At 50.7% G+C, this 13,567-nt stretch overlaps 1 protein-coding gene across 1 annotated transcript in view; it reads left to right on the top strand.

Moving 5' to 3' along the window:
* Positions 1-6,587: 6,587 nt before the first annotated feature.
* RAB30 (RAB30, member RAS oncogene family) overlaps positions 6,588-13,567 on the top strand; it is a 53,115-nt gene continuing 46,135 nt past the window's right edge. The window contains exon 1 of the mRNA XM_054164778.1: positions 6,588-6,697. The gene's annotated coding sequence lies outside the window, so the exon portion shown is untranslated. The remainder of the gene's footprint in view (positions 6,698-13,567) is intronic.

Here is a 13,567-nt window from a genome sequence, read left to right as displayed (position 1 = left end):
CTCCTCTACTGCAGCGTGTCAGACCTAGTAAGACATGGAAGATGTGTCTCCCTCCCCTTGAGAGCCACAGGTCTCACGCATGCAGACAGGTGAGACTCAAGAGCCTGGGTCACGCAGCCCAGTGAAGTGACTGACCCTGGCACGTCCACTTCTGAATCTCTGCAACAGCAGCAGATCTTTTTCATAGAACCTGCCAAGGGAAACCAAGGGCTGCAAGAGTAGCCACTGAACTCAGCATGAGGCAGGCTTATGCAGACCTGACCTGCGTGGGCTGGGGCCAAGATGTAAAGGTTAGCTGCTTACTAGTACTCCACTGAATTATGTTCTTAGGACACTGCATGGAAATAACTTGATGGAATGGAGCAAGTGAAACCACGTGAATGGAAACTTGGCTGGGAACCTGACATACTGCTGCTCCCAGTTCCCCCTGAAGAGGCATCTGCAAAGAAAGGGCAAAAAGCCCAAAGGAAAAAGCAACCAGGTGATGGGAAAGAGCCAACCGATGCTCCTGTACAGAAAGGCTACAAACAGCTCTGGGTATGCTGCAGAGTCCCAGGCACGGAAGAGCAAAGCCAGGAGATTCTGCCACAGGAGACACTGCAATGACACTCTCCTCAGAGCTGTGTTTTTGCCACAGTGCAGGGTTACTTACCAGAAAGGAAATGGTTTGTGCATGGAAAGAATGCCCTAATATGCTGCTTAGATGCTCACACTGCCAAGCCATCTATTGTAAGCTGAATCACACAGGCAGTGACACAGAAGTTTGTACCAGTGTACCCAGCCCGAGAACACTGCCATGCATAGCCAGGGACTCCAGCCTATCAATTTCCCCACAGGACTGCCCTAGACAATAGAGTGGGCTAGAATTTGGCACAAAATTGCAGTATAGTTTGTGACCCTTCTGTTAGCTGGACACCTGGAAAAATACTCCTTGCTGCCTCTCCCCTTTGTGTTTTTAAACGAGTTAAAGCTGCTGCAGTGTTTAAAGAGGTCAGCTCATGCACTGCCTGTCTGGCACTGTCACGGCCATCAGCTGTAGAGTATCAGTTACTGCCTCGTTTGCCACTGCACGGCCAAACCAGACCCTCCCAGGCTCAGCGGCAGCTGGCTGCGCTCCGTACCCAGCACATGCTCCGCGGGACAGCCAGCCTGCTTTGTGCAACACACGGCTGTGGCAGGCTCCGTGCTGGAGAGGGCAGTGCTCACACATCCGAACGAGCACACACCAATCACCCAAGGCCCCGCGCAGCCTCTCCCCGCGTTACAGCTAGAACACGGGCAACCAGGGCATTCACACTCGGCCCTCCAGCCCCTCTGACTCATGTTTGCGTCCCTCGCTCCAGCAAGCCATGGGCGTGGAAAGCTGCTTCTCCTCAGAGCAGTGCTGCAATCAGCCAAGAGGCTTTGCAGGCTACATGGACTAACCAGACCTGTTCTTCTGAAACTAAAAAATGCTCAGTGAAGACTGAAGCCATTTAGGCAAGTCTGGTGTTGGACACACGCTCTCAAATGTGGTCTCCCTACAACCCCCCGTCTCCAGTGGTCATCTGTGGTCATCCCACCTGAAGATACAACTGCACGTAGCCAAGACACAGCTGCAGAACAAACTGCATTTCTGCTTTTCCTGGCTAGCAAGTTCCCCTGGCTGCTACTGTGGCTTCCCGAGAGCTCCCACAACTAAAGTCTCTTCAACTACCTGCAGCCATTCCAAGACTCAGAGTCCTCACTAACACTTCCAAGTCCCCTATTCAGATCCCCATCTGCAGCGTCTGTAATGGAAGTAATTTCCTGTTTTGGTGTGAGAGGAACTCATTTCAATCCACAGGAGTTGAAGTTGTGTAAGAAACAGTTCTCTGCTACAATGAATTGTGTCAGAGACCAGTTCTTTGAGCCCCAGTGATGTGCAGCGGCCTGCACACCCTTTCCTGTTGTGTGCTGCCGCACTGTGGCTCTTCAGAACACGTTCATGCTGTCTGCAGAGGCTCTTGACTGCTCTCAGAGCACTCCTCTTGGGCTGAAAGACAAAAAGGCAACACTTCACAATTAGTTGGTACCATTATTTTCTGAGTGTCTTTACCAACTTCCTTGGACAATGCAGGAACACTGGCTTCCAGGAACAGGCCTCCGAGCTGTCTCCCCACAGGACACCACTTCTTAAGGCAGAGAAGCCTTCCACTTTGTTTTCCCCAAGCTCTCCCTGTTTAAGAACAAGAGACATGTTTTCTGTCCTGCTGTTTGGACACAAGCACATAAACCAGGCAGCACTTACCTACTCCCCCAGCTCAATTCACCCTCACCTTTCACAACTCCAGTACCTCTTTGAGAAATAGCATGATGAGTGACAAAACCTTCACAGCAGCTTCTTCAGCCTCCAGAAGCTGAGCAGTTACTTTGATGTGCAAGAGTTTACAGCCTTCCCCCATAGACTTTGAAGCTGCTCAGTGACACTTCCAAACTTTTGTCCTTCCTTCACAGGGAGCTAAGTTTTACAGCTGGGGTAATTAAGAAAATGGGGTTTAGAAACCCTTGTGTGCTCTGACTAGTACAGAGAGCACCAACCACCCTTTGAAGAAACCACACTCCAACCCTTGAGTACACGTGGAAATCTTTTCATCCAGCTAATTTGCACACTAGGCATTATGGTAAGGCCCAACAATGATTTCCAGGAGTGGAGACAAGGATGACAGCTGCCACTTGTCCATGCTGCAGTGACAGGAGTGTTGCCACCCTGACAGCAGCACATCAGACACCTTAAAACCCGTGCTGTAGAGAGTCATACGCTTCACCTCACTGACCTCATGTGCTTCTCACACAGACTGCACAGCTGGCTTTGGGAAGGCTCCATTTAGAGCACCCACACCCTGAAGCTTTCATTTTGAGTAAGACCATGTCAGAATGAGACTGGTATGAAGCTAGGTTTCTACTTAAAACTTGAGCCATTTCTATTTTGAGCAAAGGCATCACACACTCCTTGTTTTCCACATCACTTCTGCGTGGTCTTCCAGTCGCTTCACCCAGCATCCTGAAGACCGGGAGATTGCTTACTTGAGTCCACAGCAACCCAAACCACTTTGGTAACACACAAACCATCATTTCTGCAGCACAGTAGTCCCAATCTATCAGTTTCACAGGCTCAGGACTCTACAGACACTGGAGTTTCCATCGACAGCATGACACCAGAGGACACCTGTAGGTTTTGGAAAGGCCAGAGGCAGGCTTCTGATTCCACTGTCACTTTTTGCCTTGTCATATGAAAGGAGACAACACTTGTTCCTGCAATACAACTGCCAGCTTCTGGTGGATCTTGCCACTAAGATCTGGGGGGTCAGAAGAGACTTGGACATTAGCACTTTCAGGTGAACAGAGTATCCAAGACATAGAACATGAACTTTATCAATTACACATCTGAGAAGTTGTGGCCACTAAGCATAATCCACACAAATACCAGACACCTCACACAGGTAAAGTGAGCCATACACCCACACAGAACTGTTCTGTCTCTTGCATCAGGCATTCCTTTGGGCAGTTCTGGATTACCTTTCCTGCATTTCAATATGCTATAGTAACTCTCAGTTGAGACATCAGTACCATCTACAGCTTCAGACAAAGCAGCATGGTAAAGCCAGTGAAATACAGTTAATCTGTAGAGCAGGATGCATCCTCATCTCCTCCCCACAACAGCAGCACAGACACAACAGGAAAGTGGAGCAACAGTGGGGATCAATGGTGGTGACAAATAATTGTTTCTAAACCTGGGTAACAAAGGCTAGTTGTTAACTCAGCAGACTTATCCTGGAGGAAAGGTTCATTTAAGTTTCTGCCAGTTATAGAAAGACAACCAAGCTCCTCAATTAGCCCACTGCAATACTTACCATCATTACATGGTACAAGCTTAAACAGGCTTGAAGTTTACAGGGTGCAACTGTTGTGAGAGGCCACCACACTGCTGCCCCCATTCCCCACCCACAGCACACCTCATCTGCAGGCATTTGCACAAAGAACCTTATGAAGGAAATAAATAAAGGGGCTTAACCTGCAACTCAGAATTCTTCAGATGTATGCAACTATTAATGGAAGCTGTAGTAGCAATGGAACATTACACTTTGCTCTTCTCTTCAGTGATGAATATGGCAAAACCAGACAAGCTCATGGTGGGGAGAAGCAGCTCCTGCCTCAGGACACTGCACATTTTACAAGAGGGCAAGCAACTGGCTCAGATTCTTTACCTGGAGTGAGCCAGCTTTAAGAGACAGAATGACATGCATTGCTGTGCTATCAACAGGCCTGAAAGGCTGCAATGCTCAGGTTAAGTAACTGCACCACCATCTTACACCACCCTTTTCCAAACACTGCAGTGTGTAGCTAGTGGGAGGCAGTATGCTGAGGAAATGCATTGTACTTACCTCCAGGAGGAGCCCAAGTATAGAATAAGAACTTGTAACACTGTGTTTCCTGAGCCTTATCACCCCTCCACTCTAATCAAGACTTCCAATGAGCCTGTGAAATTCTTCACAGCTCTTTTCAGTGGAGGATCTTCTCGAAGTCATAAAGTACTTTATTTCACAGGAATCAGCTGTATGTAGAAACAGAGTTATTCCACAATCCATCAATGTTGTGAGTATCCTCCCTTCTAGCTTTGAGCAAAGATCTTCTGCACGGTATTTTAGGTTTAAGGGGACTGGAGTGTCCTAACTGAGATTGAATCAATCTCTCATTTGTCAAACAGATCATTTCCCATTTCTCTACACAGTGACTAGCAAAAGCAGGGGTGATGCTCAGTACAGAAAAGCCCACAACCCTCTGCTCAAAATCTACCTCCTACACTCCAGAGGGGTATACTGCTCAGAGCATCCAGTCACCTGGCTAAGCCGTGTCAACACTAGACAGCAAGCACAAGGGAGAAAGAGGGGAAGCAAGTTAGCTCGGCTGCTCCCATACCACACCCGAGGTACCAGACCACCCTATCCATTCTCTCAGCTTTTCCTCTCTATGGATGTACTAAAGACGGTTACCTTTAGGAGGGAGAAAAGCTCCTCCTGACGGTCACACTAAGCCATATACCTACAACAGCCAAAGGTCATTAGCGCAGCCATCGCGCATCAGACAAGACGCCACAACCCTGGGAAGAGCCCCGACTCGGCGAGCAGCCTGTCACCCGGCGTGCCACAGGCCGCAGCCTGCTCCCTGCTGAGGGCCTCAGCGCCGCTCCTCAAACCCGGCCGTACTTCATCCGGGGCTAAACACACCGGCACCTCCAGGCCCAGGCGGGGCTCCTCTGCCCTGCCGGCGCAAAACCTCCGGCTGCCGAAAGCCATCGCAGCCGCCCCGGCTAACTGCGCCACACACAGCTGCCTGCCCCCGCCAAACGAGAGCCATCCCTGCCCCGACACGCACCGCCGCCGCCTGCCGTTACAACCCCGACCCGCAGCCGCTTCCACACCTCCGCACCCCCCAGCCTCCTGCACGGGCCCGCTCCAGCTCCCACGCCGCCGGGCTGCGCCTGCCAGCGCCCCGCTCCAGGCAAGCAAGGGGTCCCTCCCGGCCCGCAGAGGATGAGCCCCGACACCTGATTCTCACCCCGCACCTCGCTCCCGCCATGGAGAAGCACTGCTGTATCAAGAGCCAGCCAGCACCGAGGGACGACCGGCCGCTACATAACGTCCTTCAAGGCCCTCCGCAATTCGCCGCACCCCCTCAGCCTCCTCTTTCCCTCCCACCCCCTCGTACAAGCCATTTTTCTACACCCCGGACCAGAACCTGATTCCCACTCTCCCCCTCTTCCGACATCTTAACCAGGTTCCCGGGCCGCTCGCCCCGAGCTAAACGCATCGCACGCCATCAACATGGCGGCAGCCGCCCCCTCCTCCCCCGCACCCTGCCTCCCCGCCCGCGCCACTCTGCGGCCGCGCAGCGCGGGAGCTGCTGGGAAACGGAGTCTCCGCCTCGCGAGCTGGCGACGAACTGTCCTCCTCAGGAAACTACAAGTCCTAGAAGCTCTCGCGATGGCGGGCGCCAGCCAATGGGGAGGAGGCAGCGCGGCCCCCTCGCCCCGCCCCGGCGGGCGAGAGGGGTGATGTCATTGCCCAGCGGGCGGCCGCGGGGGCGCGCCGTCGTTCATTGTGCTCGGCCGGTGCCGCCTCCCGCTGCCGGCCACGGCGGGGGGGCCCTTGCTCTTGCTGCCTCTCCGCTCCGGCCCCCTAGCACCGGCCCGGGGCGGCCCTGATTCTTTATCAGCCCGGGGCGGGGGGGGGGGGCTGTCTTGCACCAAGGGTGGCTCTGTACTCATCTCCGAAGAGGGTTGCCCTGCACCCAGCTCCGCTGCACTCATACCGGGGTGGGGGCCTGTCCTGATTCAAGAGTGGCTCAGCACCCATCCCGAGAGGCTGCGCTGCACAGGGACAGGAGCTCAGCACCCATCCCTGAGCGGGACTGTCTTGCACCCAGTCCCGCTGCACCCATCTCGGGGAGCTGTCCTGCACCGGGAAGGCTGCCAGCACCCATCCCGGAGGGCCTGCACCGCGCCGGGGGCAATCCAGCACCTCCCCCCTGTGTGAGTGAGGGGCTACACCGCACCCCACCCCTCTATTCACACTGTCGGGCGGCCCGGGGTTGCCAGCCTTCTCTCACTGCCGCTCACCGGCTCCTGGCTCCCGCCTCGTTTTGTGGTCGTGGAGAGGGAGGACAAATCCCAAACCAGGTGAGTTCTACGCCTTTTTCCCCCTTCCCCTGTGTGTGTGTTTTACCATCTCCTTTTACATCTCTCCCCAACCGCTTCCCATCTCCCCGTGCTCTTCCCCGCGCTATGCGTTCCCCAGCGGGGAGAAGCATTGCCGAGCTGGGCTGCGCCGCTTTCCCTTCGCATTGCTGGAAAAAAAGGGGTGGGCGGTGAGGGGTGAGGGGGCAACCCTCCAGCCTCCATAAATCAGAGAAGAACCGCGGAGCTGAGCTGCCCTCTCCGCTCCTCGGACCCGGCGGGCAGGCGTGTCTCCTCCGCGGCGGCACCTCCGCGGCCGCGCAGCGCGTCCCGCAGCCGGCCCCGAACTCTCGCAACTCTGGGATGCCCCGGGCGGCCTGAAGTAGCGCGATCCCCAACGGCGGACACCGCGGGGGAACCCTGCCCCGTTTGTCTTCTGCGCTGCGTAACAGCGGGAAATAAGATGGGGTTCTAATTGTTGTCGTTAAGTGCTGCTGAACGCCTCCGAGAGCCCGGGCTCCTGCGGGGGGAAAATGCGTTTTCTAACAAGTCAAGTAAGCGAGGTGTGGTTTAGGATGGTTTTTGGGGCGCTGGTTGCTACGTCGTATGCTTTGACACCTGCGTTCCTCCTCCCCATCAGGGGAATGGGGTGGGAATCAAACTGACTCTCCATTCTGGTTGTGTGCTTGGTCCAGGTTTCTCTTGCGAATCGTATCATGAGCCTGCATCTTAAGAACTGTCAGCTGGATACCGTCAGTTGGATAGCCTGACGGTTTCTTTCAGCTCCCCAACTCTCACTCCAGACTTCTTCCCTTTTGTTGTAAATACAAGAAGTGTGTGTATTTTAAACTTGGTAACACAACTTTGTGGTCCTGCAGAGCTTCGTGTCAAGTTGTTTTTTTGTTTCCCTTGCTGTTTGCGAGGCGCAGTTCAGAGCTTTACTCGACTGGTGCTATGATATTCGTGCAAGATAGTAGATGGTTGTGTTGTGTTTTTTCCCTTGGTGCATAACGTTAGAAGGTTTTGGCCCCTTCTGCAACTATGCTACTGCTGCATCTGCACTTGTGGCCCCCAGACATCTGCTTTTGTGCTGGTGGCAGTGAAATGTGTGCACACAGAGGGGTCCTGCTTGCCTCAAATCTGTCAGCATCTTTTGGTGCCCTTTAAAGTTAATCCACTCCAAAGCCTGACTTGGAGGCTGTTGTGAGAGCAGGAAGAGAGTGTGCAGCTGAGCTGATCGGGCTTTTCCCTTTTCTCCCTTTCCTTTCCCTCTGCTGCATAATTTGCTTCTGCGCTTCTCTTGTGTAACTGGCACTGTGTGTCCTCTGGCAGACTCTGCCTGGAATCACAGCACTGGGGGACAAATGGCATGAGTGCAGCGGGGACAATGAAACTCCCTGTTTGGTTTGATCAAAGTGTTTGTAAACACCAAGGCGGTGGTTGGGCTGTCCCTACGCAATGCACAACGCCTTGCAGCCTTCCCTCTTCCAGTGGAGCAAACATGCTGCATCCACACCTCCTCCTTGGGTTTATCCGTTTTTCCTTCCTTCCTCTTTGATACTGACTCAGAGGGGAAGAACAACAGTGTGTCCAGCAGTTGCCTTTGTTTGGTTGGTCTTTTAAAGGCATTTTTGTTTCCTGGAATGGCATCTTGCTCTTTATTTTACAAGGAAGGGAACGGATAATCTAATGGAGGGTTTCCCATCTTGGCTATAAAAGGAGAAGTTTTATAGCAGTGATTTTGTTAGCTGTGGAGAGAAGGCATAGGGAATGGAGTGATAATCTGAAAGAGTGGCCTGGGCATTATTCTGGGAAGTATTGATACAGAAGTTGGGAAGAACAAGCTAGGAATCCATGGCCAGGGATTTTGTGTGCAAGTAATGCCATTTGTGTGATGTCCCTCTTTGGATTCTGCTTTCATGTTTGTATCTATATAGATCTTTACAAATATGTATTGTATTTATGCTTGTTTTGCTGCTTCCCTCACACTACATTTGTTGAATTAAGAAATATTTGTGACAATTTGTACTTGCATTTTCAAGCGATATTGTACTACAGCAAGAAGGGGATTAGAAATGTGCCTCAGAAACCCACACTGTTGTAAGATGAAATTTTGTCTTGCTGCAACAGAAATACAGGCACATAAAAATTGACCTAAGGCTGCAAATCACTCAATAGATGAGTGATTGCTGTGGAAAAGCACAGATGAGCTGAGGGGCCCTCCCTCTGCAGTGTTTTGAGTTCTGATCTTGCAGAGACCTCGTCAAGTGGTCCCCAAGATGCCAGTTGCTGGGAGCAGAGAGACTGTCCTGAGAAGGCAGCTCTCAGTAATTTCTCTGGTCTTTCCCCACCCCCAGCTTAATTTGCTCCTCATGCCCAGTGCCTAAAAGGGGATTTAGGGCTAGATGCTCTGATAGCCATACCCTGTGCAGTGCAGTTTGGTTTTGTGCTTTGTTTTTTTTGTTTGGTTCCTTTTTTTTTTTTTGTACTTTAGTCCTTTTCGTAATCATTGAGTTGGATGCCATTGATTGACTTCTTGGGGAAACCAGAAGTCACACCTTTGTGAGTTGGCTTTCCCAGCACCAGGGCCCTGCGTTGAACTGCCTGTCCCAGAATTACTGCAGAAAGAGGTTTAAGTTGCCCTGGGATTCTGGGGTGCCTTCTAACTTCACATATGGGGGGAACCCAAAAACTGATCAGATGAGGTGAGCTGGGAAGAGCCAAGTTTGGGACAGGCTTACTGTCTTTTAAGCTTCATTTTTTTTTCAGTGCCCTAAAGCTGAGCTGTGAGAGGACAATGATTTTTGTAACCTGGACTTGGGGTCTGGTGAGGCAGCTGGAGTTTCTGAAGGGAGCAGGTGGCTGTGCCTCGAACACTGTGCTCAGGTTGGGCTCTTCACCACAAGGACATTGAGTTGCTGGAGCATGGCCAAAGAAGGGCAATGAAGCTGGTGAGGAGTATAGAGCACAAGTCTTATGAGGGGCAGCTGAGGGAACTGGGATTATTCAGCCTGGAGGAAAGGAGGCTGAGGGGAGAGTATTGCTCTCTGCAACTACCTGAAGGGAGGTTGTAGCGAAGTGTGTGTCGATGTCTTCTCCCAAGTGATGAGCAGAAATGGCCTCAGGCTGAACCACGGGAGGTTTAGGTTGGATATTTGGAATTCTTTACCCAAAGGGTTATAAAGCACAGGAACAGGCTGCTCACCATCTCTGGTCTACTAGATGGGGTGCTGAGGGACATGGTGGTGGAGTCGCCGTCATTGGAGGATTGGTTGATGGGTTGGACGCGATGATCTTGAAGGTCTCTTCCAACCTGGTTTATTCTATGTATTCTATGGTTTATTTGTGACTTGGAAATGTTAGGCTGGGGGCTGGACTTGATGATCTGTTTATTCCAACCAAAACAATGCTGTGATTCTAAGAAGGCTGTTTGAGGGGAACTGAGCAGTTACTTCCCAAACAGGTATGGAGAGGGAAGGTGTTTGCAAGCAAACTGAACCTCCGTCACCTTCCCATGAAAGAGTTTTCCTCCCTTTGCTGAGCTGGGTGAAGTGTTGCCCTTCTTCCCAAGCCCAGCTGCAGGTGGTAATGTTGCTTGCAGCTGGAGCTGGAGCGTTGGGGCTCTCCATCACAAGTTGCAAAGCTTCTAGCTCTGGAGCTGCCCTTGTTTGGTCCTGCCTGTGACAGCCAGGCTGGTGTCCATCAGTGGCAGTTTCAGGCGCTTCTGGTAAGTTGTGGAGTGTGTCCTAGATAGGTGTATCTGCAGCTGGGTTTGGTTTTGCTGGGCTATGAGGTTGTTGGCATTTTCTTATGTGTTCATAAAACATAGCCAAAGGAGAAATTGTAGTTGAGAGCTGGGTAAATTCCTTTCCCAGCGTTGGGGACTGTTGCCCTTGGGTTTTTTAGGACAGGCCGACAGTTTGAGTGCAAGCCTTGCTCTTGGCAAGTACAGAAGGAGGAGTGGGGAGTATGCTATGAGCTAATTCGTGTGTATTGCCAAATGACCACCCAGGCAATGCAAAAGCTCAGGAGGTTCTTTGCAACAGTGTGGCATGGCAGGAGTGCAGGAGGTGGCACAGGGTGGGCATACCTCCCTGCCATGAGGTTGTCCAAACCAGGAAGCTCACGTGGATGCTATCCAGACTTCACAGCAGGAGAAGTAGGAGACAGTAAAACAATCTTATGTATTACAGATGGGTTTCTGACACCAAAAACATCAACCCTCGGGGCAGAGACGCTCAGCAACAGCCCTGCTTTGGCTGGAAGTGATGAGATGACCTAAGGCAATGTTTTGATTGACTCTCCAGTTGCTGTAATTTCATTTTACAGCAAGTCATTTAGCTTCCTGCTCCCCCAGTGATTCTGTCAATAACTAACTAAATCCTCACTTTATTTTTAATGACTCTCTTACAACATGAAACAACTGATCTGTCATGTTTGTCATATAATCCTGGTGCCTCTTGGTCAGCCTGTGCTTAAATCATGAATTTAAACCGGGGGAGGAGGTTGAGTCAAATATTCCTCTGGTGCTAATACATTGAATTAATTAGGGCAGAACAAGGATGAACTTGTCCCTTAAAATTATTGTCAGAGTCAAGACCACATTAAAGTCTGTTGCTGTTACAGCAGTTTCATAACTAATCTGTGCTATTAAACCTTGGCCCTGAATGAGGAATTAGTGAGGTCTGTGTTGTAATGTCATTTGATTTCACCTTGTGTAGATAAAAATCATTAGAGAGCTTTGTTGCTTTGAGCTGGGGGATAGGTATTTAGGTTGTGAGCAGCTTGAGTCTGAATTGCTGTTTGTCATCTTGCCTCTCCTGGAGCGACTGCTCTCACTGCCCTGAGCTTCTCTCTGCAGAGGTGCACTCTTCCCTGATAGACTTCAGACAAAATTAAACCCACCTAGCTAAACTAGCTTCGATATTAATTTCTTCAGCTAATTAAGGAATGCTGTGATGGAGAAGGTCTTGTTTTGCTCGATATAGAGAACCTCATGGAAATCTACTGCTGGATACTGTTTGGTTTTATTTTCCTTTTTAGCAGAAATGCTTTCTTTTAGGTAGTGCTGAACTAAAAAAGTCAACTGTGACCTTCAAGTATCTGAATAGTGTTTTCTTTTAGACTTTGGAAAGGGTAATGGGAAAGGGAAGAAGAGAAGAGGAGGAAGGGCTGTGCTGGCATGAAAAAAAAAGAGCTTGCACATGCTTCTCAAAAGACTGTATCCTGCAGGGTGGATTTAAAAGGGAAGGGGAAAAAAAGGCATTAGGGATGCCAAAGTATACAGAAGTCAAGCAGTGTTTGGGAAACCGTCCTGCTAAAGATGCTTTCCACAGGGAGAGGAACTTCATGCAGGGCCCCAGCAGCCCAGCCCATTGCTGTGCTGAGCTCTCTCTCATCTGAAATGAAGCTACCAAAAACTACAGTCTGCTTTTTCTCTTGGAGGAAGCAAACAGTCAGTTGCTCAAAGGGCTGCATGTGTGGTGGGAGTGATTCTTTCTGTCAGTCCAGCCTGTTATTTGTGGAGGGGAATCGTCACACAGCTCCTGTCCCAGAGGCTGGTGCGGGGCCTTGGTGCCAGGCTGTGGTAGCAGTGAAGAAAACGAATCCCACTGCATTGTGAGGCCTTTGCCTCCTGCAGCAGCAGTCATTTACATGAGCTTTCCAGAGTGCTTTGGGCCAGCCCCTCACATCCTCACAAAACATTAAAAAATAATAATCTTTTATTGCTTCAGGAGGAGGATTGCTCCTGTGGAACTGGTGAGGCTGGAGGAGGCCTTGGAGATCATCAAGTTGAGCCACTTGCCCACCACTGCTGTCTGTGGAAGTAAAGGGATCCCTCTCTGGAGTGATCAAGTGGTTGGAATAGAATATATCACTTGGAAGGGACCTAGAAAGGTCATCTAGTCCAACTGCCTACCTTTTCAGAACTGACCAAAAGTCAGAGAATGTTACCAAGGGCTTTGACAGGCTTGGGGCATTGACCCCTGTTCCAGTGTTTGATCAGTAAATAGATGCTTCCTGATGTCAGCCTAGACCTCCTTTGGTGTAACTTTGAGCCATTACCATGTGTCCTGTTACTGGATACCAGAGAGAAGAACTCAGTACTTCCCTCTGCACTTCCTCTGTTGAGAGCAATGAGGCTGCTGTCAGCCTCCTCCTCTCCAAATTAGGCAAGCCCAAAGTCTGTCTGCACCTCACAGAGCATATCTTCCAGCCCTATCACCAGCTTTGTTGTCCTCTGACAAACCTGTACGGGTTGTACAGGATGTTTCACCTGGCATGTCACCAGTACCAGCTCGAGGGGAACTGCTGGCATGCTTGTCCCCATCTTTCTTTGTCCTTGTTTGCCGTGTGTCTAAGCATTTTCTTGCTCCAGCACAGCTGCCCCACCTCCTCTTCTGCCTTTGGTTTTCATCTCTCTAGTGATGTTCAGCAATAAGCTTTGGGAGCTTGGATGTTGCCCAACTGCAGATTCATCTGGGGAATGCTGTGATGGGTGTAAATGGATATTCTCACCTGAAGAAGACATGATTGCAGTAGGGAATGTGTGCCGGAGGAGTAGATCAGGCCACCTATGCTCTTTCCTGTGGCAGGTGAAACCTGAGTACAGGAGCTTGTCGGGAGCCTTTTGTCACTCTTTTGTTCCACTTACCCATCCACAAGAGTGGTGGGAGACCCAGAGAGATCCCAGATCCACGTTCACGATGTAGATCGACGCCTTGAGCTGAGAGGTGAATGGCAACGCTCAGGTTTATGGCTGATCAAAGAACCAGTGAAAGGGGTTGCTAGGATTAGAAAAGAGATTTGGACTTTGCTGTGTTGCAGAGAATGCTCTCAGTAATGAAAAGCTGACTTGAAAAATAATCATTA

This window comes from Dryobates pubescens, chromosome 10, assembly GCF_014839835.1.
Source record: "Dryobates pubescens isolate bDryPub1 chromosome 10, bDryPub1.pri, whole genome shotgun sequence".
NCBI classification, from domain to species: domain Eukaryota; kingdom Metazoa; phylum Chordata; class Aves; order Piciformes; family Picidae; genus Dryobates; species Dryobates pubescens.
This window is presented reverse-complemented; position numbering and strand designations above follow the sequence as displayed.